We start from the raw sequence: 23,246 nt of genomic DNA, 5'->3' as shown, positions 1-23,246 counted from the left end.
CAGTGGAAGTTTGACTTGGATGTTCTGCAGTTCAAGTTAATGACTGATAATAGCTTTTTGTCAGTTCGTACAAGAAGTTAACTGAAAGAATTTTATCTTTTTCTCCTATTGTTTTTCCTAAACTTTGGTGCCTATAGTCCCTTATCTGTTAGTGTTATCAAAATCAGCCATCCAAAAATGAACTGAAACTTGGGATGGATAATTAATAACCCTCCATGCTCCATTCAGTGCACCTGCTTTTGACATAAAAATAAATGCTACCAATGTTGATTTCATATGGCATTTGCATCTGAGAGCCTTGGGGGGGGGGGTCTCATCAGGGAGTTGTGTATATAAGGTCGACTCTTAAAGTGTTTAAGATTGGATGTCCTAAGGAGTACAGACTGTCTATCAGGGAACATCAAGGTGAACCCATCTTCAAATTAGCCTGCACACACCAGGGGTGATAAAATTAATTTCCTATTCAGAAGTAGCTTGTCATGTTCTCTCTTTGCCTTTATAAGTAGCTTGTCTATCCTGGTATCTAAGAGAAACAGAAGCAGTGCTGGGTGACGCAATGGATCACCGATTTCCCAGAGAAAACACCTCCCTTTCATTAAAGAAAGAGGGAAATTAGGTCACTGCCTGAGAACCAGGAAGAGAATTGTTATGCTGCAAACAATTATATAAAAGCCAGGTCCCACTGAGAATCAACCCCCTGGGGCAATAAAGAAAGACAAGAAGATAGAGCTTTGTAAACAGCCAGGTCTGAGGCACCATAGCCCTGCTGAGAGGCCAAATTCGTCCTGCAGGTATCTCTTTATTCAGTCTCTCCTCTGCTAACTTACCCACATTTATACAGCCCTGTTCTGTGCTTCTCAGGCATTTGCAAGGCTCCTGGATAAACAGGATAGGTAATAAGGTAGCCAGTCTCCTGGGACACAAGAGTGCTAAAGAGAATTTGTATTTAAAGTGTGACCTATAGAGGATGTAGGATAAGAGTCACAAAGAACTGTGAGTCTTTGGGAGAAAAGGTTATCAAATATATACATTGCCACAATGTCCAAAAGGACTCTGGGGTATGACACAAGCAGAAGAAAGAAATGGAGACTGCTTTATCAGAACTCAAAGCTTTTGAGCATCAAAGGACCTTATCAAAACAGTGAGAAGACAAATTAGTAATAATGTTTGCAAGGTATATGTCTACCAAGAGATTAATATCTACAATACTAGGTGATTTCCACAACTCAACAACAGCAAACATGTTCCTGTTAGAAAATGACCAATGAAGTCAAATAGATAGTTCAATCTTAGAAAGGTATGCAAATGGCCAATGCTTACATGAAGAGACACTCAACCTCCCTGATCATTAAGTAATGCAAGGCAAAACCAAATGGCAAGGATATGCCCAAACTTGTGCATTGTCAGTAATATGGAAGTTCCTAAAATAGCTACACAGTATTATCGGGTAGTCCTAGAAATCCAACTGTGGCCATTAACCTAAAAGGATTAAAAATAAGAATGTTTTTCTAATGAGTGCTTTTACATTTCATAGGCCATTTTGCACAGTCCCAATGGTTAAATACAACCTACATGCTCATGACTGGGAGAACAGAAAATCAAGATTTGTACATTCAGTTAGTCTTCTGTAGCCTTGGGTTCCACAGCCATTTGGTCAACCACAGATTGAAAGCATTTTTAAATGCTTTGTATTTCTACTGAACACATTCAGACTTTATTCCCTAAATGATATAGTAGAAAAGCTACTTATGTAGAATTTGCATTGTATTGGGTATTGTAAACAATGTCGAGATGATTTAAAGTATATAAGAAAATGAGTATAGATTCTATGTAAATACTGTATTGTTTTATGTAAGGGACTTGAGCATGTTTGGACTTTGCTATCCAAGGAAGGGGATTGATTCTAGAGCCCATCTCTATGGATATTGAGATATGGATATATATACACAATATTATACATATTATAGATAGATATAGATATAGATCAGTATGTTATTTAATCTTAGAATAAAGGATCCTCTGGTACGTAGTACCTGTTATTCCGCTCTTAACATTATGGATGCAAATGAGAATTCCTGCAAAGATACTGTCTCTCTAAAGGCTGATCAATTAAATTTTTCAGCAATTGGAGAGGTTGGGTTATTGCAGATCCTGAGTCTAATGACAATCTATCTTGGGCTATCATTAGCCCCTTAAAAAGCTATTGCTGGTCTACTCCTGTGTTGGATCTAATATTTTGTAACTCGTAGATAAAAGCAGACCTAATGTTCTGACAAACAGATAAAAGCCTTTGGAATGTTTGAAATAAAACCCTATTATCCAAGAATCAAAAGGTTAAGAATGTTATCAGATAGCATCTAAGACGAATAACTGAGTTTTCTACACCTATCTGAAACCCACCTCTCCGCTGTTTCTACCAATGTGGTTTTCTTTACATATAATTTATGACTTTCTTTGTTTTGTTACTATAAAACCTTCATGAAATTACTTGCACATTAAAAAAAATGGAATTTGGGGTCACTGATAAACCATTTTAGGCTTTCATGAAAACCATCTTATAATAAAACCAAACTAGACTCATTCCTGTTTGTGACTAAATCTGTTTCTCAGAAATTGGGTTATGCCCGGCCTATAATTTTAACTGCAAATGGTTTTGTACTGCCTGTTCTAGAAAGCATCAACTGTACCTTTGTTTCAAAAAAGTTGTTTATACACATCTTGCAACCCTACCTTTGTTTCAAAGGTTGTTATGGCTAACTGTTGTTAGGACTACCTTGTTATAACCACCTTTGTTTCAAGAGGTCATTATGACTAACTTGTTATGCTTGAGTTCTGCTCCTATACCCCCACCTACTTCGCCTTCCAAATCCCCCACTTGGACACCCCCCTCCCCCTGAGTTATAAAACTCCAAGCTGACCTCAAACTCATGGCAATCCTCCTGTTTAAGTTTTACAAATGCTGGGACTACAGACATGCACCACTATGTCAAAAATGGCTGTCTTCTTTTTAATAATGCTAATTCCTATATAGTTCTTGGTCAAAACTTTAAAGATTGCCTCACAGATTTAGATGTTTCTGTTCTGCTGTTAGTTCTTGATTCTCAATGCAAATCTAGCTAGAACACCCTACAAAACCCATACCACTGCCTGAATGACACACTGTCAGGTACAACAAATTCTTTTATCAGATAATGCAATCGATCACCTTAATGGTCCATACCCATAAAGCTTCAGAGTATGTATATGTGTATATGTGGTCTTTGCACATATAGGGACTCTTATTCTGTTCTGAACAGAGCTATCATTTCCATTGGACTCTTCATCAGAACAGCTTTCATTGTCTCATTCTTATGAACAACTTTCTGACTGTCTGATCCCTTACAAGAATGGCCCAAGGTCTACTTGCAACATGCTTTCTCTAACCTGTCATTTCAACTTTTCCAAACTGCTCCTCCCACAAACTAGTTCCAAAAGCTTCTGGGCTAGATCATCCTCTATAGTCACAACAACAACTCCTATACTACCGTCCTGTGTCAGCCCTTTATAACGATGACACAGTAGCTGCAAAAATTCATTTCAAGAAGCATTTATTTTGATTCATAGCTCTGTTCATAGTTGCTTGAACATCATGAAGGGAGCAGAGAACAATACTACACAAAGGTGTCAGAAAAAAAAAGAGTTGGGCAGGGGCCACAGTACTTCTTTTCAAGGTCATGTTGACCAGATTGACCCCTACAATGACAGTAATTCTTTCCCCTAAGCCACACTGCTAAATGTTCTATCATCTCCTAGTAGAGCCACAGCTGGCAACCATGTCTTTAACTATGGTCTTGGGAGAACATTTTAGATTTAAACTATATCATGATATAATATGGATGAACTTTGAGGACCTTATGATAAGTGAATCTAGCCAACACCAAAAAACAAATCCTGATATTCCACTTGTATGTAGTACTGAGCTTACTCAACTTCCTTAAGGGTCTGGAGACAGAAAGCTGTCAGGTGATCTGTCAGCCCATCATACCTGGTAAGCTAGGTCCATAGAATAACTAATACCCAGGGTACCAGGTTTGTTTTTTTTTATTATTTGTTTTTGTTCTTTGTTGTTGTTCCACGGCACTGCACAGCATTCTTCTGGTCCATCTCACTGCCTCAGTCTCCTGGGGTGAATAGGTTATGGTTGAGGGAAGGCAGACCATGTTAGTCTACATAAGCAAAATCTATAATATAAGAGAGGTAACACTTAAAAACCTAGTCCATCTCACTTGTGATAGATAATCTCCCCCATAACTATGTCTGGTGCAAAAATGAGAAACATACCTGCAATAAAACTACCCATGCTAACCAGTTTTATGTCATCTTGACACAGGCTAATGTCAACAGAGAAGAAAGATCATCAAATGAGAAAATGCCTCCATAAGATTGAGCCTATAGGGAATTTTCTTAATTAATGATTGATGGTGTAGGGCCCAGCCTACTGTGGGTAGTGACACCCCTAGACTGGTAGTCCTGGGCTCTATAAGCACACAAGATGAGCAAGTCAAGAGGACTGAGCTAGTAATCAGCTCCCCTCAGTGACCTCTTCTTCAACTCCTGCCCCCAGGTTCCTGTGCTGCTTGAGTTCCTGTCCTACTTGATTTCAAAGATGAACTGTGATACAGACATAGGAGTGAAATAAATCCTTTTCTTCCCAAGCTGTTTTTGATCATTGTTGTGATTCATCACAGCAATTAGTAACACTAACTATGAGACTACCCCATATTGATTGATATATAGGATCCTGTGGTATGAAAAAACACTGTACTGGGTTCACCTAACAGGTACCTTGCTCTCTCCTTTTGTCTTTTCTGTTCCTTGAGTCATATTTGCTGGAGGGACACTTCCTTAGGTTTTAGCTACACAGCAACAGGGTAGGGACTAGGGGTGGAAGCCATTGTGATGTTCCTCATAGAGAAAAGAAGACACATGCATGGGTGAGGAAGACTATTCCCTGGGTGTAGAGACCATGATCACTGCCTCACAGAATCTCCCCTTCCACCTACAAAAGACCATCATGCTGTGAAACCCATGTTCTCAGCAATCTCTGTTATGTCTTCTTCTAAAAGTTTATACTTGACATCATGGTCTGGGATCACATGTTAATCATTTGTACAAGATAGAAGATTTAAGTACAGATTCGCCTTTTGGTCTGTGCACTGCCTTAGTGTGCTTGACCAAGATCTGTTGTCACACTTGGCAGAATAACTCAGTCTTTATTCACCTCTGTTGACCTAGGAGTCCATCCCTCTACCAATATTCTGCATGTTTGAATAATGTATGTAATAAATCTCGACATCAAGTGATTAACTCACTTTTTTTCTTAAAAAAATTCCTCTCTTGCTGGTCTAGAACTCACTCTGTAGACAAGGTTGGCCCAGAACTTACAGAGATCTACCCATCTCTGTCTTTATTTTATTCCTTTAAAATTTTTATTTTATGCAGACTGAGAACATTGTATTTATATGTTTAGGAATGTGAATGCACATATATGTAACAATAATTAAAGAAAAAGGGGCCATGAATTTAAAAGAGTGCAAGAGGGGGTACATGGAAGAGCTTGGAAGGAGGGCAGGAAAGAAATGATGTGTCTTAGTTACAGTTTACTGCTGTGAAGAGACACCATGAGCAAGGCAACTCTTATAAAAGCAAACATCTAACTACTGATTGCTTACAGTTTCAGAGGTTTAGTTTATTGTCATCATGGTGGGGAGCATAGTAGCATGTATGCAGATATGGGGCTGGAGGAGCAGAGAGTTCTACATCTTGATTCAAAAGCAGCCAGGAGGCAATTGTCCTCTGAAGGTAGCCAGGAGGAAGATTCCACAAGGGGTGAAGCTTGAGCATAGGAAACCTCAAAGTGCACCTCCACGGTGACAAAGTTCTTCCAACAAGGCCACACCTACTCCAAGGCCACACCTCCGAATAGTGCCTGTGGGCCAAGCATTCAAACACAGGAGTCAGTGGCAGGCAAATCTATTCAAACCAGCACAATGGGATTATATTATAATTTTTAAAATTGAAATTAAGCCCCTCATGTTCTGAAACCATGTTCTCAACACTCTCTTATTAGGTTTTCTTCTACAAGTTTATACTCTTTGACATAGTGATCTGTGATCACATGTTACTCATTAGTCTAAGTAGGAAATTTAAGTCAAGTTTCACTTTGTTTAAAATATTCTAATGTTTATTGCCTTTCTTGATACATTTTAGCATAATGTTATCTTCATTCACAAGATCATCTTGGTAATATAGTAAGAAACTACTTGAAAATACACATCAATTTTGAGACTTGACGGCTTTGCTATGTTGATTATTTGGATCTATGAAAACTGTCTCCACTGATTTGTGTTTTCTTTTATTTCCCTCATCGGTGTTCTGCAGTTTGCTTATGTATTTTATATCAGTTTTAAAATACTACAACTAGCATTTTAGTGTTTTACATGACACCAAATGGTTTTACATTTTTAATTTTAGTTTCTAAGTGTCTGTTATCTTTCTTCATTAATCTTGTATCTGGAAGTTCTTTTCTTTTTCTATGTTGGAGAGAATTCATACTAGGGCATGTATGTGGAGGTCATGGGGATGTTTGCAAGTGTCAGTTTTCTTCTTCCACCATGTGGGTCCACCTCAAGTCATCAGGCTTGTGAACAAAGGCTACCTCATCACCTCTAATCTTGTCCTATGCTATTTGCTATCTCTAGGAATGTTTTAAAGAGATAACTTTTTTATATATAGGTATGCCACCAACAAAGGATTCTTTTTATTCTTTTCTTTGTGATTATTGAACTTTGCAGTTCACTTTCTTGTCTTATTACAGAGATAAGAACTTCCTGTACTAAGTTTCTTAGTGGAAAATGAACAGATTTCCTTATTTTGATCTTAAGGTTTTTATTGCTGTGATTAAAAAACCATGACCAAAGCAACTTGTGGAGGAATGAGTTTATTTGGCTTGTATCTCCACATTACAGTTCATCATCAAAGCAAGTCGGGCAGGAACTTGAGTGGGTAGGAACCTGGGGGCAGAAACTGCTACAGAGATCATGGAGGAGTGATGGTTACTGGCCTGCTCCTTGTGGCTTGCTCAGTTTGATTTCTAATAGGTCCCTGAACCACCAGCCCATGAGTAGCTCTGCCTACCATGATCAACCATCAATCAAGAAAATGCACCACAGACTTCCCACAGGTCAATCTGGCAGTATTTTCTCAGTTGAAGTTCCCTCTTCCCAGATGACTGTAGCTTGTATCATACTGACATAAAACTAAAGAGCAAAGGGAGGGGGAAACATCTAGTCTTTCAACATGGAATATGTTTTTACTTCTAAGTCTCTCTGGATATCTGGATGTCTGGTTGGAAACAGTTATACTATACTCCTTATTTTCTAATCATTTTAAATATAAAAGGGTACTGGAGGTTGAGTCAGACATTTTTTTCTTCATCAAGTAACATGAGTCTCTTTTTTGTCAGTCTATTAATATGGTATATTGCATTGATTGGTTTTACTGAATTGAACCAGCCTTGCAAACCTGAAATAAATTTCAGTCAGTGGTGATGCATGTTTAACGTTTTCATATATTGTTGAATTCAGTAGTTTACATATTTTTTATGGTGTTTAGTCTTCCTTGTTGTATTTTTCTCAACTGGTTTTTGCATCAAGGAAATAATGACCCTGTTACGAAAACAACAATGTTCTTTCCTGTATTTTCTGGAAGTCATTGAGTAGAACTGGTGTGAATCTTCCTTTAAATTTTCAGCAGCATTTTTCAAAGAAATCACCTTGACTTGAGACTTCTTTCTTGATAGACTTAAATTAGGAGTCAATTACCATAAGAATCATAGATCTATTTGAAGTATTTATTTCATATTGGTTCTAGTCACCCTCTGTTTCTGTGCTGAAACACAGCCCCAAAACAACCTGGGAAGGAAAGAGTTTATTTGGCTTATAGGTTCCAGTCCATTATTGGAGGAAGTTAGGGCAGAAACAGAGTCAGGGAACATGGAGGAAAGCTGCTTGCTGGCTCAATTTTCATGGCTTGCTCAGTCTGCTTTCTTATAAAATCAGGGCCGTCTATCCAGAGGTGGCAGTGCCTATAGTAGGCTGGACCCTTTCACTTCAATCATTAAGCAAGAAACACCTACAGGAAAACCTGATGGCTGGAATGTCTCAATTAAGGTTTCTTCTTCCCAGGTGGCTATAGTATGTTTTGTTATGGGGCCTGCTTAGGTCCAGCATAATTCAAACACCAGACCAATGCAGATGATAAAAATCTATAGTAATCAAGCCACTACTGATCTATCAGGGCCACAGAACAAACTCAGGAACTGAACTGTGACCCAGAGCCAGAATATCACAGAATATTTAAGTTTGCAAACCACAAACATCTGTGCCAAGTTACTGTTATATGTTTCCACCTATCAGGATTGAGGAATAAGTGCTTTGCTTATGTGGTTGATCTATGTGAACTGATACAGAACGTAGATTTTACTGTCCAACCAATCAAATCCATTTGTTCTCTTGTAGTTAGGAACAGTCATTTGGGGGAGCAAAGGATGGATAATGGGAGCTATGGTTAGGAACAGTCATTATGTTTTGGAGTAGAAGATAACAGAAGCTATTCAGCTATTGTGAAGTCCCCAGGTCTCCTAGGGCCTGAGACCTTGAATTTAGTTCCCTCTATGATTATATAGAATCTGAAAACAAGATGGCACTACTTTGGGCAAGTTATTCCCAAGAGCTCAAGTTGACTTAAACTAACCAGCCCAGGGAAGTTGTGGTCGCTTGTGTATTTTGTTTTTCTTTTCCTTTTTCTTCTTTTGTTCTCATTCAGGAACATGTCTGTTACCTCTAAGTTTCATTTTTCTTGACTAGAGTAGGCCCTGACATTCTCTTGTTATCCTTTTGGCATTTGCAGAAATTGAAGTATGTTATTTTGCTAGGAACTAGCATTTTTTACCCTTTCCTTGTCTATCTTGGTGTTAATTGGTCAGTTTCTTCTTAGCATTTTGCTTGAAGAATTATTTCATTCTTTCTCATTTTTTTTTTCTGTTTCCAAATTGAAACAACTAAAGCAAGCCTGGGGGAGGAATTGGAGAGATGATTCAGCAGGTGACGTTACTTAGGTCAGTGAGGCTGATAATCCACAGCCTGACGACCTTAGTTGACTCCTCAGAACACACGTGGTGGAAGGAGAGAATTGACTCTCATGTGGTTTCCTCTACCATCCACATGCATGCAAGGACTCATTTGGCTGTGAATGTACACACACACACTAAATGTTAAAAAACAAATTATATGGGCCTAAAAAGCATTCACATGGAAGTGGCTTACAACTATCTTTAATTCCAACTTCAGGAAATCCAATCCCTTTTCCTCTGCTGGCACCCTCACTCAGGTAAGCATACCTCCCCCCAAAACACACACACACACACTCACAGTAGATAAACCATTACAAAATTGCATGTGTATGTGCTGTGTGAGAGTATACATGTGCATGCTCACATGTGTGGGTATGTGAGCACATCTTTATGTGCATACCTTTGAAGGCCAGAGGTTGTTGTTGAGCCTCCTTTGCAATCAGTCGCTACTTCCTGAGGCAGCATCCCTCATTACACTTGGAGCTTGCTGATTTATCCCCAGTTTCTGCCTCCCAACAGCTGTGTTACTGGTGGCTTCCCACACTTACTGTTTTCTGCTGGGTCCTGGGGATTTGTGCTTCAATCCTCACACTTGCACAGAAGTTGCTTTATTCTCTGAGACATCTGCCCAGCATCCTAAATCCACACATCTTTAATTGTATCTTTATTATTTGCTTCTTTCTCCTTGCTTTGGTCTTTCTTTAGATTTTGCTTGTCTTTAGTAGCTTGTGGTAAAGATTTAGAATGTTGACTTGAGAGGTGTCCATGTGCAAATTTCCCTTTCAGAAATGACTTGGTTGTGTTCCATAAATTTTGATATGCTGTATTTTCATCTCGATTCATTTTAATTTATTTTTATTTCCTTTGAGATACCCTTTTTAATGCAGGAGTTATTTAGAAGTCTGGGGTTTAGCCTATAGGGTTTTGAATATTTTATCATCAACTTTTTAGTTTGACTCCGTTTTTAATCAAAGAAATACATTTACATTTTCAGTTCTTTTAAGTTTGCCGAGGTTAGTTTATGGCATAGGCACAGAATATCTTCACTCATGTTCCCTGGGTGTTTGAGCAGGGTGTGTTGGTGGAGCATTTTATAAATGTTGAAAGGGTGATGTTTCTCTGCCCTAAATTCTTATTTGTTTTCCTCTTGTTATTTAGTTTGTTGCTGAGAGAGAGTTTTGAAGTCTCCCACTATGGTGACTGCAGAGATGTCTCAGTACAAGCAGTTCTTGTGAAGGACCCAAGTCCCTACGACTCATCTTAGGTAGCTCATGAATGCCTGTAACTCAAACTCTCAGGGATCCAGTGGTCTCTTCGGGACTCCATGAGTGTCTGAACTTAGGTGTACAAATTCATACACAAACACACATAGAGATATATGACTTTTTAAAAAATTACTTTTAAGAAGTCTCCAATTACAGTTACAATTTACCTATTTTTTCTATCAGTTTTTGTTCAGGCCTACCCTGTTTTTTTATATTATACACTCAATTTTTGGTATGTGCACATGCTTTCTTGGTGTAGTGTCCCTCTCTGTATCTGTTTGTTTTGTTTGGCCTGAGCTACTTTCATTTGATACTCGAAATTGTAGTAATTTCTCCTTTTAGAATCAATATTAGCAAGGTATAATTTTTGCATCATTTTACTCTATATCATTATATCTGGAGAAGAATTCCTATAGATATCATATACTTAAGTGATGTTTTAAAATCCATTCTGCCAATTGTCTTTTATTTGGAATATTTAGGCCATTTACATTTAATGTAACCACTGGTATTGGGACTGGAGTCTACCATGTTAGCCTTTCTCTTTCTTTCTTTCTTTCTTTCTTTCTTTCTTTCTTTCTTTCTTTCTTTCTTTCTTTCTTTCTTTCTCTCTCTCTCTCTCTCTCTCTCTNCTTTCTTTCTTTCTTTCTTTCTTTCTTTCTTTCTTTCTTTCTTTCTCTCTCTCTCTCTCTCTCTCTCTCTCTCTCTCTCTCTCTCTCTTTCCTTCTTTCTTTCTCTTAACTCCTATATATTCATTTTTCTTATGTTTGATGCTTTGTGCAAGCAGCCAGGAGGAACTTGACCATCAGAGTCTGGCATCCACCACCCCTACTGGTCTTGCAACATGTTGCCTCCTTCCTGTGAGTGAAAGACTGTTTAGGGCACCACTGTGGGGTCTCTGGTGACACTGTATCTGTATCATCTGCTGTAGGCAGAGACCACAGTGTTATTTGCAATTTGTTGCCTTTTATGTGGAAGAAGCCTTCACTTAGGACTGGTATTTGGATCTTCTTGTTCAATGCGCTGAAGACCTCTGGAACCTATGTTTATGGCATCTGGATAAGTCTCCCAAGACTTCAAAGGCTGAAATTTAATCCCTATTGTGTTCTTAGGAGGGGGAAGCTCCATTTAATCATGGTGTTTACAGGAAAGGCCTGTGGGGGTTAATGAGGATTAAGATGAAGTCAACAGGTTGGAGCCTCAAGATTCAATCCTTGCAGCTTCATAAAAAGAGAGGCAGGAAATAAACACACAGACCTACTCCCTGTAATATCCTAGAGCGTTTGCAGTAAGAAGGCCATCACTTATGTAGGTCCTTGGGCTTTTAATAGAACATGGAATTCTTTTACTCTCTGGCTATAGGAAATACTTTTGCTCTATAAAGATGCTCTCCCCTGTTCCTTTAGTCTATAGTAGAACCTCTTAATGGCACATTCCTAGATTTTGGCGGAGAACAGTCTCTACAGATATTGAACCCCAAACACAGAGGAAGGCAAAGTAGGTTAGCACATGAACGTGTGCTTGTCACTGATGATTGCTGTCTGAAGTGGAGACAGACCCTGCCCAGCCATTCACTGATGCTCTAAGGAGCAAGGCTCATGCTCTCAGTGTGGTTTTGGTTTTTTCATTCATGAGTACCGGGCTCTGGGTGGATCTGTGGAATACAGGCAATGGAAGCACAGAAACAAAATTCTTGGCTTTCTTGGGCTATGATCATCAATAAAATAGGGCAAAAGAGAGCTGTAATCTAATGTACCGTATTACTGTAATTAGAGCTTCATGTGTTCAGCTCTCTCCCGCCTTCCCTCTGAAATAATGAAACAGCTTAATATAAATAGTCATGACTTTCGTCTCCATCATGTGGTGCGCAGTGATTGGGAAATTAGGCTAACAGTGCACACTTAATGGATTCAGAGCTCAGAATGTAAAAAGAAGGACACAGCACAGGAAGTCAGCCTGACCAAGCCAAGAGGCCCCATTCCACCAAAGAGGACACCAAGATCCAGACAGGGCAAGTGACTTGTAGGTGCCAGGCATACAGACTCAGCACCCAGGCCCCTCTTTCTTGGTCTGCATTCTTTTCAACCCTCCCATGTTGCCTCTGGAAAACTTCATCAGACAGAATACTCTAGAAAGAATATCTAGAATATCTGAAAATGGCTTGAATTCTTTTCCTCGCTGAGGATTGGACCCCGAGGCTCACAGGAACTGTAGCAGTGCTCTATTCCTGAGCTATATCCTTAGACCTAGAAATACTTTCCATCATAGCCATCTCATTCCTATGATATATAGAGAAGAAAAATTGGTGTTACAAATCTTTTTCTATTCATTAAGCTATCTGTGTACCTACAAATAACAAAACCAACTTCAAGTTTGTTAAATTTCATTTCTATAGTGATACTGAGAGCATCAGATAAAGGGCTTACTAATGTTTAGGTTAGCAGTTCTGTATAATATAGATGATGGTCACTGTAATGAAGGTACCCAGAGCTCCCTAAGGAGAGGAGCCAGTAACTTCACTGTACAGCTCAGAACAAGATTCCACCCATAATGTGTAATCCAGATTGAGGTATGTCACTTTCCATCTAGCTTGCTGAACTAACAAACAGATCTCTGCCAAAGTTATGTGCCTGCCTTTCCTCTTTTCTTCAGTTCAGTTCCTCTTCCTCCTCCTCTTTTTCCTCTTCTTCTTCCTCTTCTTCCTCCTCCTCCTCCTCTTTCCAACCACCAGTAAAACACAATCCCCGTTCACCATTGAAGACCCATCCAAACCTGACCAAGGCACACTCGGCAGAACCTCCTTCTGCCAGTCTGGAAAGACTGATGAAGCCTATCTGTGACCAGATGGTCACTTGATAAGATGTATCAGGTCAATGAGAAATGGGGATGCCAGCACCATAAAGAAGAGCACTCATCCACGGAGTTAGCTTCCCCACCCCAGTTTTGCCTCTCCTTATCTAGAATACAGTCAGGACTTACTCTAAGGTGGAGCTACTGACAGTGAAGGACACAAGCTCCAGACATGGAGCTGAGACCAGTACACAAACACGTAAAGACTCACTTCAGGGGGGGGGGGGGTACCACAGAATGCAGCCATAGCCAAACTTGATGTGAGTGTCTAGCCTGCCACCTGATGGCAGGGGAACTAAGCATGCAGAGGAAACAAAAAAATCTCTATTTTGCAGATGAAGAAACTGAAGTACAAAGGGAAGACATCCCAGTCTGAGGCAACTGGCATGTGCAATGGCCTAACAGAGTCTCGGATGTAGGTCTGTACTCTTTTCACTCATAAACATGATTTCTCTAGCACACTGGCACTCTCTCCCTCTCCCAGTCACCTGCTCCAGACATCTCCTCTAGGGAGAATTGTCACCTATTTTGAATAGAAATGATTTGCCATTTCCTAAACAAATCCAAGCACCAGGCTCTGTGAACACTTCTCTGTTATTACTGAGCTCTCCATTGAAGTCCACAGAGCAGAGATGCAATTCTGCAAGATCCTGACTGTCTTAGGCTAGTAATTAACACAAAAGTAAAAGAGATGCTCCCAGCAACACTACCATTTCAAAAATCCCTTTTTTTTTCTAATTTGCATCTCAATTTGAGGGGGGGGGAGTAAAAGGTTAAGTGGACACAGAAGAAGAAAAGATAATTGCAAACAAACTGCCTTATCTTTTTGGTGCCTTGCATTATATCAGACATCCCACAAATGCTTGTCAAATAACTGGATAAAGTAATCAGAAATGAACACATCAGCTACTGTCTCCCTGCAGACTGTTCTAAAGAGTCAGTTTTACAGGGATTGGATAAACTGCACCCAGAGAACATGCACTGGTTCTTTGCTAAAAAGTCACCTTTATATATTTGATGCAAGAGTACTTTGTGAACATAGCAGAGTGCCAGCTTAGCCACCGCTCACACTGGTGTTGCAAGCCTGCAACTCAGGGTTGAGTAGGAGGCCCCCAAGCTTCTGCCAGGATCAGCAGAAAGTGTGAGGCTGGGTGAGGGGAGTGAGCACTGACTTTCTTTGAGGTAATGTGTACACTTTGTGCTATTTGCTGGCAACAGATCCACTCTGATCCTACTTCTACTTATTTGATGATTCTTCAAATAAGCAAGATGGAAAGATTCACAGGCTGGCAGCTCTGAGATACAATGCACATTTTACTGAAACCTACATCACCAAGTTATCATGTGAAGAGGAAACTGGGCTTTTCAGCGCGCCTGAGCTGGTGTTTGGCTCTTTGGTCTTCTGTTAGCCCATTTTCTGTTACCTTGACAAAATGCTGGATGCTGAAAGCCTCCACAATAAAAAAAATTCTTGAACCGCTAGGAGTTATGACTGACTCTGGTGAGGAACTCAGGACCAATGGCATTACAAGGGAGGGAGGGAGAGAAGGCAGGAGGGAAGGAGGGAGAGAAGGAGGGAGGGAACGAGGGAGAGAGGGATAGAGAGTGAGTAAGACAGAGACAGAAAGAGACAGAGAAAGATGGAGATACAGAGAGAGAGAGAGAGAGAGAGAGAGAGAGAGAGAGAGAGAGAGCATGAGCCAACCCATGACAAGACTCACAGGTAGAAGGCAGGGATGGGCCAGTCTTGAAATCATTACTAAAGACCCACTTTTTCAAGGTCCTACTATTTCTTGTCCACAGGCTGGGTACTAAGCTTCTAACCCCTGAGTCTTGTAGTACAAACCACATGTAAACCATAATGAATTCCAGCAAGCTTCCTCTCCATCTGCAGTTGTGGCAACAGCAAAAATCTGATGAACAGAATGTGTACAAGCAGAACATACCTGCAACAGCATTGCCAACAGTGACCAGATGAACAAGCTTGCCTCAAATCAGGGTCTGCACCAGCAGGTGTCGGCAGAGGCTGGTCCCAGCGAGTCTCTGGCTGGCTCTGGGACCAGGAAGCAACTCTTTCGGGATTTACTCTCAACCTCAGATCACCTCTCTTCACCCCACCCTTAGGAACAGTAAGTTTGAGTTTCCCCTGAGCTGGCCACTCACGTGCAGCCACCTTTGTGCTTCCTGCCATAGTATCTAGCTGACTCTTACCTGTGGCACGAGTCCTATCTCCCCTGGTATCAAACTGAAGTTAGTTCCCTGTGAATCTTCATATTGTCATGATTCACGAGTTTGACAGGTTTGACACGCTGGTGGTGAGCTTCTAACGCACACTACTGACGCAGGAGAACCAAGCCAAAGACCACCGCATGGCTTACTGCAGACAAGGGATGTTTGTCTCCTCCGAGAGAGGCCTGCCAGTGTCTTGTACACACACAAAATGACTGGGATGCTCCTCAGCAGAGCAGAAGTGCAGTCTTGAGAGAGCTAAGGGCCATCGCAAGATATAATTCACCATCTAGCCACACTTAACATGAGTTCCTGTAGTCAGTCTCAGTTTTAACACATCCATGGATGGCCATTGGACAGTGTGGTCCCCACAACAGAGAAAGCAGCACATGATGCAACCTGTTTCTACAAGGCCTCTGAGACAGTGGGGGATTCCCAAAAGAACCCTAGGGGTACAGTGCACAGCATTTCTACAACCTTCCACCTTCACTGAGCCCTGCTCAGGGGAGATATATATATATATATATAGATAGATATAGATATATATGTATAATTTTTTAAAGAAATCTGTTTTTTTCCTTACTTAGGCAGAACCCTCACACCATCTTTCTATTCATTTGTTCTTCTTCTGCACATCCGTCCATTAGCTCATCCATTCACCCATCTATCCCCTGAGCCATCCATCTATCCATCCATTCATCCACCCATCTAATCCATCTGCCCTTTCATGCATACACCCAAATCCTTTCATTTATCCACTTCTGACAGCCTATACATCTATCTCCCCTCTCTGGGGGTGTGTCTGACTGTCTGTCTGTTTGTCTATGGGAACTTGTATACATATGCACAATGCTAAGGATTTATCCAGTAAGCAAGCAAACACTGCCACTGGACCATATTACCAGCAGGGCATAGCCATTTTTCAATCTTCCTTTACACACACACACACACACACACACACACACACACACACACACACGTGTGTGTGTGTCATCATCATCACCACCACCACCACCACCACCACCCATCCACTTACTCACCCATCCATCTTGCCTACCCTTATAATCCATCATAGTCCATCCATCCACTCAGTATCTGATTATCTTCTCTACATCAGAGGTCCTCGGCCTTCTCCCCCAGACCTCATCCTCACAAACAGCTTAAGTTTTTGTTTTGAACAGGAATAGCAGTAAGAGCGATGCCTCTGAAAGTCTTTCCCCACTCACCGTGGATTTTCCCTGACTCCAGCAAAACAAAGAAAATATGCTCTACTTTTTTCTGACAACTAAGATAAAAATCTTGGGAGGCTGAAGACAAAAGGATAAGAAAACCAACCCCAGACACCTTTAAGAGCCCTTCCCTTGGTAAGTCTGTCAAAACCACAGTAGCTGGGGCTTACATAATTGGAGCACTTGAGACACAAAGGACATGCACTTCCAGCCGTGCCACACAAAACAAGTTCAGATAGTTAGACATCCATTCCCAGTACACAACTTTTGGGATCTGCTAATTTAAGCACCTAGCATTTTCTTGGGCTGCAGTTCAGAGCCAAGATCCATGGATTGGAAGGATCATGCTCTATCTGGGGTCTTCACTCCTCAGTTTTGGGCAGAAGGCAGAGAACCATTGTCAGTGGTGAGGGTACTTGAGGACAGGGAGTCCCCATAAAGGCAGGCATCAGTTGGTCACCAAAATGAGCAGCCAGCATGAATCCATTGTCAGGACATATACCAAATAGAAGGAAAGAACTCAAGTATGCCAAAGAAAATGAAATGCTTGAAATTTTCAAATAGAAATAAGACCTCAACAATTCTTTCCCCTCTTAGCAGTTTCTCAGATCTCATTAGGCCACCACCACTCTTGCACTGCCGTCTCCAAGAGCCACTGCTCCTCTGGGAGGCTGTGACGCATCACTTGTACCCAGTAGCTCCAGAGCTGTATCTCCTACCTGCTTGCCCCTCTAGTGACAGAGCATGGCCAGAAAAGAATATGTTCAATTCATATGTATTGCAGAGGACTTTGTAGTATACATCCCTTCCAAATGCACTACATGCTATCTGGCAGTCAAAGCTACATGCATACAGAAAGGGATGTGTCAATGCCAGATGTGATGGCTTTTGCCTGGAATCCCAGTACTTGGGAGACTGAGGCAAGATGCTTGCTTGCTGTGAGTTCAAGTCTAGCCGAGATTACAAAGTGAGACACTATCTAAAAAATGGGGTGGGTATGGTGGTGCACCCCTTTTATTTCAGCACTCAGGAGGCTGAGGCAATGGATCTCTGAGTTCCAGGTTATCAATGTCTTTTTATGTAGTGAGTTTCAGGCCAGCTGATGCTACATAGTGACACTCTGTATCCAAAAAGAAAAACAAAACAAAACAACAACAACAACAAAAACAAACCGAGAGGTTGTAGTAGGGAAGGGAAGCACCTAGGAGTATCTTCCTATGTTTATGAAGAACCAGAAGTGCTACACACAATGAAGTAACAAGGAATTGTATCTAGTAAGTAACTGGTCATTGCAGGAATAAGTAACTAAGTAGGTAAGCAAGCCAGCAAGCAAGTAACTGATCACTGTAAGATCTAGTAAGTAAGGGCTCCGGGATTACCCCACTCCTAGCTTTCTTTTTGTTGTGCAGACCTTGGAGCAGTGCTGAAAGTCTTCAAGAGTAGACCTTTGAACACCTGATCATCCTGGCACCCCAAAATACCAACTGTCTGCAACTGACTTCAGTCCTCTGCCTTCCTGCTCTTCCGGCTAATGACTTCAGATGCGTCCTCCACGTGGAACATTTCCCTTTCCTCCTGGGTGTTGTAGCTCATCAATGCTCATTTCTCTGTCTCCAACTGAAAAGTTCACAGCTTCTTGGAGTTTTCCCATTTCCCTCTCCAAACTAAGCTAGATTAGAACCTGCCTTCCTCCCAGTCCTACATCCTGACTCTGGCAGGTGCTGCCCACATCACTCCCCATATCTATAGACCATTGGTTCCATCCGCAGAACTGTTGTATGCCAAGCAGACTTAACCGAGTATGTTTCTTTTTAAAAAAAAATGTTTAGAAATTATTTTTAAAGAATTGCTTTTCTGTGTTGGTCAAAGTCAAGTATTGGTTATAATCTGAAAGCATCTTGACTGAGAAGGGGCACGAAGCAAAATTACATAGGCAAAGATGCATAAGTGACATGAGGGACTGCACATTCTATGTACGTAAATACTTAAAAAAAAAAATGAGAATACAGGGCTGTAGCTCAGTGTGTGTTTGGTGTGCATGAGATCTTGGGATCAATTCCCAGTACCCCAAACTCCAAAATAAAACAAATCAGTTATTTTGAATTTGCAGCAAAAAAAAAAAAAAAAAAAGGCTAAAACACAACCAAAGGCATGAGAGCCCATTAAGATGCTAATTCTTTCCCAAAGAGTCAGAATTTAAAACACACTAAAGTGGTGGTTCTTTAGTTTCTACTCTGAAACGTGACTGTGTGTGACTGGCTATGCCTTACATAAATTTGGGACTTGAAACATTTTTAAGACAAGAAATTGTTTCAAAGGCTTGCTCCCCAAAATTACAAATTTTGGAGATTTTCGTGAAATTCCATTTCATAAACCAGGGAGGTCGGAGTCTATGAGGCGCATCTGAGATATTTCCAACTGTGGTAACGGCCAGCACTGCTTGCTGAGTCTTCTTTATCGCTGTTATTATGTTGTGTTTACAATTATTTTTCTTTTTTTTTTTGAGTTAAAGTCTGTTCATGGACAGTTTCACAGATGTACACAAGGCATGCTGACCACGCTCACACATTCATCATTTTTAACAACTTTACTTTTCCTACTTCATGGAAGACACAGAGTAAACCACCTCATGAGGGCCACCCTCATAGACCTATTATAGAGAATATTATAGAGCCCTGGATCATGGCTTTGTTGGGGCCACTCAGGAAAACATGTTTTTCTCATGGTGAAAAGAATGGGATCCACCTCTGCCCTTGGATGGAGACTGAAGGTTCTAAGCTATCCAGAGCACAAGAGTTAATCTAGCTGGACCCGTTGGTCTCCTGGACAAAGGGACCACCCTTCAGAAAGGCAGATTCACCCTAAGTCGTGCCAAAGGGATGAGAGCAATAATTGTTCTTTTCCTGAGCGAATGTACCATCCCTTCTCATAACTCCTGGCTGTGTGGCTCCACCACCAATTTTCTAAATTACCTGGAGAAACATAACTTTCTCTTTTCCATTTTTTTAAAAACACTTTCCTTCTTTCAGATAGTTGCCAAAAGTCTGAGGGTGCTGCTCTGCACACTGAAGTCGTCCCTAACACCCACTCCTCTCCAGTTCCACCATGTAGTAGGGCTGTCTCTTCCTCTCTTGCCAGTTTCCCTCCTGGAAACTGCTGAGATTTACACCTTGCCTGCCCTGGGGTTCAGGTAAAATAAATTCAAAATTGTCCTCGAGCTTCCTTCTAAGCCCATTCTTAAATTCCTTTATTAATAAGACTAAGAATCCTTAAAAAGAGCCTCTAATGCCTCCCCGGAAACCTGTGGCAACCCAAGTGGGGTTCCCCAAATTTTCCAGGAACAATAGGGAAATAAAGAACGGGCTTAGGGTCTTATTGTGTCTTTTCAAAAGGAGGCAGGTGCCTGGACACATTCTAGGAACGCCTGTTTATTCTCACTGTTCTGTGCTGAGCTGGCAAAAGGCTGTTTTGAAACCCAGTAATTAAGACGCTGTTCAGGTGGGGTGAACAGCACCTAGGGGTATATGGTATGCCTCTAAAATAATGAGCTTCATCACAAACGCAGCACAAAAAAAAAAAAAAAAGACACTGTCCACTCTAAATAAAAGTGAACTGCCCTTAGCAAGCTGAAGTGAATTTTCTACAAAATACTTGCTTCTGCTTCTTTTTTCGGAACAGTTCGGTCAAAGTTTCATTTCTTTACATTTTCATTTTCTATTAATACTTTGACACTTAAAAGATAAGAGATGAACTCTCAAACTGCAAACCTCTGGTTTGATGAAGCCATTACCCTGGTGTCACTTTCATCATTAACAAGTGACATGTCTCCCTGCCCCTTCTAGAACCCAGATTAAACGGACACCCAGCCCACCTCAGTGGCAATTTGGGGAGGCGTCCTAGGCCCCTTTCTCTGATGGGGAAAACCGAGGCAGTTCAGTGGCCTGTTGGATGAACGTCCCACAGCAGCTGCTCTCACTCGCGATCTCTTGTCTAAGTATTACCCGATGTAAAGGAAATGGTCTAACAAAGTTGGCAGTACACGGGGAGATGAGATGGGGGATGAGGCGGGGTAGTGGGATGGGCGACGGTCAGTAATGGTGGTGGTGATGGTGATGGTGGTGACAGTGGCGGTGGTGACGCTGGGCCGGCTCCTCTCCCGTTTTTTCATGACTGCAGGTCCTCGCAGCCTCCGCCGTCCCCGCGTGGCCTCTGCCCGGAGAAACAGGATTTGCACCCAAGTCGCACGTCCGCGGGCGCGAGGCTGCGGCGCCCCGCGAGCCGGCCACCCGCCCCTCTGCGCCCCCACGCCGGCGCCGCCCGAGCATCACAACCGAGGCTCCTCCGGCCCGGCCTCCCCTCCGCCGCACTCCACCCCGCAAGGCAGGACCCGCGCCAGGGCCCGCCCCACCGAGCCCCCCGCGGCCCGGCCCTGGCCCCCGTCACTTACGCTGCACTGGGCCCGGGTGCGCCCAGCGGCCCGAGACAAAGGCTGAGCGGCCCGGGTGCCGCCGGCTGCTCCCCTAGCCGCGGCTGCCGGGGACCAGGAGGAAGAAGGGGAGGATGGAGAGGAGGAGGGGCAGGGAGCAGGGGGAGGCAGCGAGGGAGCGTGGGGGAGGGGCCCGCGGCGTCTGCCACCCGCCGCAGCAGTCCCAACCCCAGCCCTCCTCGGGGGCCGCCACCCTCCGAGGGTGCAGACCTCCCCTAGGGACCAGGGTACCGCCCCCCCTGGGGCGGGGTGGGAGGAAGAGGAAGGGAAGGAGGAAGGCGGTGAGTGCGCCTGTGTGCTCCTCCTCAATCGTGATCTTCTCCACCCACCCCCGCGTCTGCGGGCAACCCTAGGAACCTGGTAGACTCCCCGCCTCAACTGCCCGGCTCCCAGCAACCCGCGCCCACTTCCCTAGGTGTCAACAGACCTCTACCCAAGACCAGCCAACCCTATCCACCTCCACCGATGAACAGACCTGAAGGTTAAGTGCCCGGAGGCTCTGGTGAGGGAGAGCCAGCTGAGAGGTGGTGGAGGGTCGGAGCCCTTTGCGAACCACCTTGTTGGGCACCTGTTCCTCTCTAGCACCGATCCTAGTATATAGAGGACCACTAAGGATGACAATTGGGTAGGTGAGATCTTGAGTCTCCCATGGGCGACTCTTTGGGAAAAGTAACTCCATGGCTTGACTCAGTCATTTGCATCTTGGTGACAAGAGTGATTTTGGTATTTTGGTTTTTTTTTTTTTTCATATTCTGAAAACTTTTCAGTGTGTGTGTGTGTGTGTGTGTGTGTGTGTGAAGTCAAAGGAGAATAGTGAAACAAACCCTCTTCAACCTCAAGACACGCCAGAATTTTCCAATCTTTCATCCACTCCAGTTGAAAACATGGCTCTAAGTTGTCAGAGCTTCCCTGGGGCCCCAGGCTTCACTTATGCTGTTTGGCTTAGGTGGGAACCTATATACCATGAGCTAATCAACAATGATCCACCAAAGGCCAGACTGCTGCGACTGTCTCCCAAATTCCTTGCCAAATGTGACTGACTGATGCCTGTCCCTCCAGAAAAAAAAAAAAAAAAAGTGAACAGGCAGGATGTCGCCTTAAATTCCAAGGCTTCAGTTCTTACCTCAGTGAACCCAAGTGCAGATTACAAGCCATAGAGGTCGGCTGAGGTGTTCCTTGCAGATCCTTGGAGTGTTGAGGGGAAAGCTGGGCAGCTACTAAGAGAACCAGATTCCTCACTGATTGGGTTGGAGTCCTTGGGTCCACACACAGCATAAGATCCATGGCCGATTGGTTCCTGCCTGCTCCTCGGTAGGCAGCATGCTAGGGTCAGACTCAGGCCATCTGAGGGTTTACTGTGTGCCTTATGCCTCATGTTGGCAAAGCAGAGGGGTGCCCTTTGGTGAGTGTCTTGAAGAGCTGTGCTGTGCAGAAGAGAGGTAAATAGATCGAGATGAAGACTCTGGTCTCAGACTATCGGGCTTTCTGTCCTTCACCTCTTTTCAGCTGTGTGCCCTCAGGCCAATGACTTGACAACTCTGAGCCTTGTTTTCTCCTGGGAGAAACTAGGAGTGTGGATGGAGTCTGTCTGAGAGGCATTTGTGCATGCAGAATGCTTGGCCTAGAAAGGCTGAGAAGGTGCGGTAAGCTCTTAACCTTCCACGGGGGGCCGCAAAATGACTGGAGTCCAAAGAGATTGCTCTTCCAAACGATTTGTGGCCTTGTTTTCAGAGGGGGACAGAGGCCCAGCCCCATTTCGTTTGCAGAAGCTCAGTGTACAGATAGCAGAGTGGTTCTTCTCTTCCCAGAGGCCTGCAGAGGTTCATGCCAGTACTTGCCAGCAGGCCTCTGCAGAACTCCTCCTAGCTCTCTCTGGCATGACTCCAGGGCACAGTGTTTGAAAGGAAATGTCCACTCTCTGTCCACATTTTCAGCCACACTGGCCACAGTGACTAGAAAATAAATGCCTGGTCTGCCTGCTGGGCCCTGAGTCTGTATGAGCTGTCCCCAGCAGC

At 42.7% G+C, this 23,246-nt stretch overlaps 1 protein-coding gene across 2 annotated transcripts in view; it reads right to left on the bottom strand.

Moving 5' to 3' along the window:
* The window catches only part of Gpr45 (G protein-coupled receptor 45), an 85,451-nt gene extending 63,897 nt beyond the window's left edge, over positions 1–21,554 (bottom strand). The window contains exons 1-2 of one of the 2 annotated variants that reach the window (XR_003835759.1): positions 21,193–21,290; positions 19,375–20,954 (exon numbers count right to left, since the gene is read on the bottom strand). The gene's annotated coding sequence lies outside the window, so the exon portion shown is untranslated. Of the gene's footprint in view, positions 1–19,374; positions 20,955–21,192 lie in introns of those variants that run through there. The other variant, XM_021175214.1, reaches the window with a different exon arrangement.
* Between the last annotated feature and the right edge of the window lie 1,692 nt (positions 21,555–23,246).

Source organism: Mus caroli, chromosome 1 (assembly GCF_900094665.2).
Source record: "Mus caroli chromosome 1, CAROLI_EIJ_v1.1, whole genome shotgun sequence".
Classification (NCBI taxonomy): domain Eukaryota; kingdom Metazoa; phylum Chordata; class Mammalia; order Rodentia; family Muridae; genus Mus; species Mus caroli.
The sequence above is the reverse complement of the archived record's forward strand: the minus strand, read 5'-3'. Positions and strand labels throughout refer to the sequence as shown.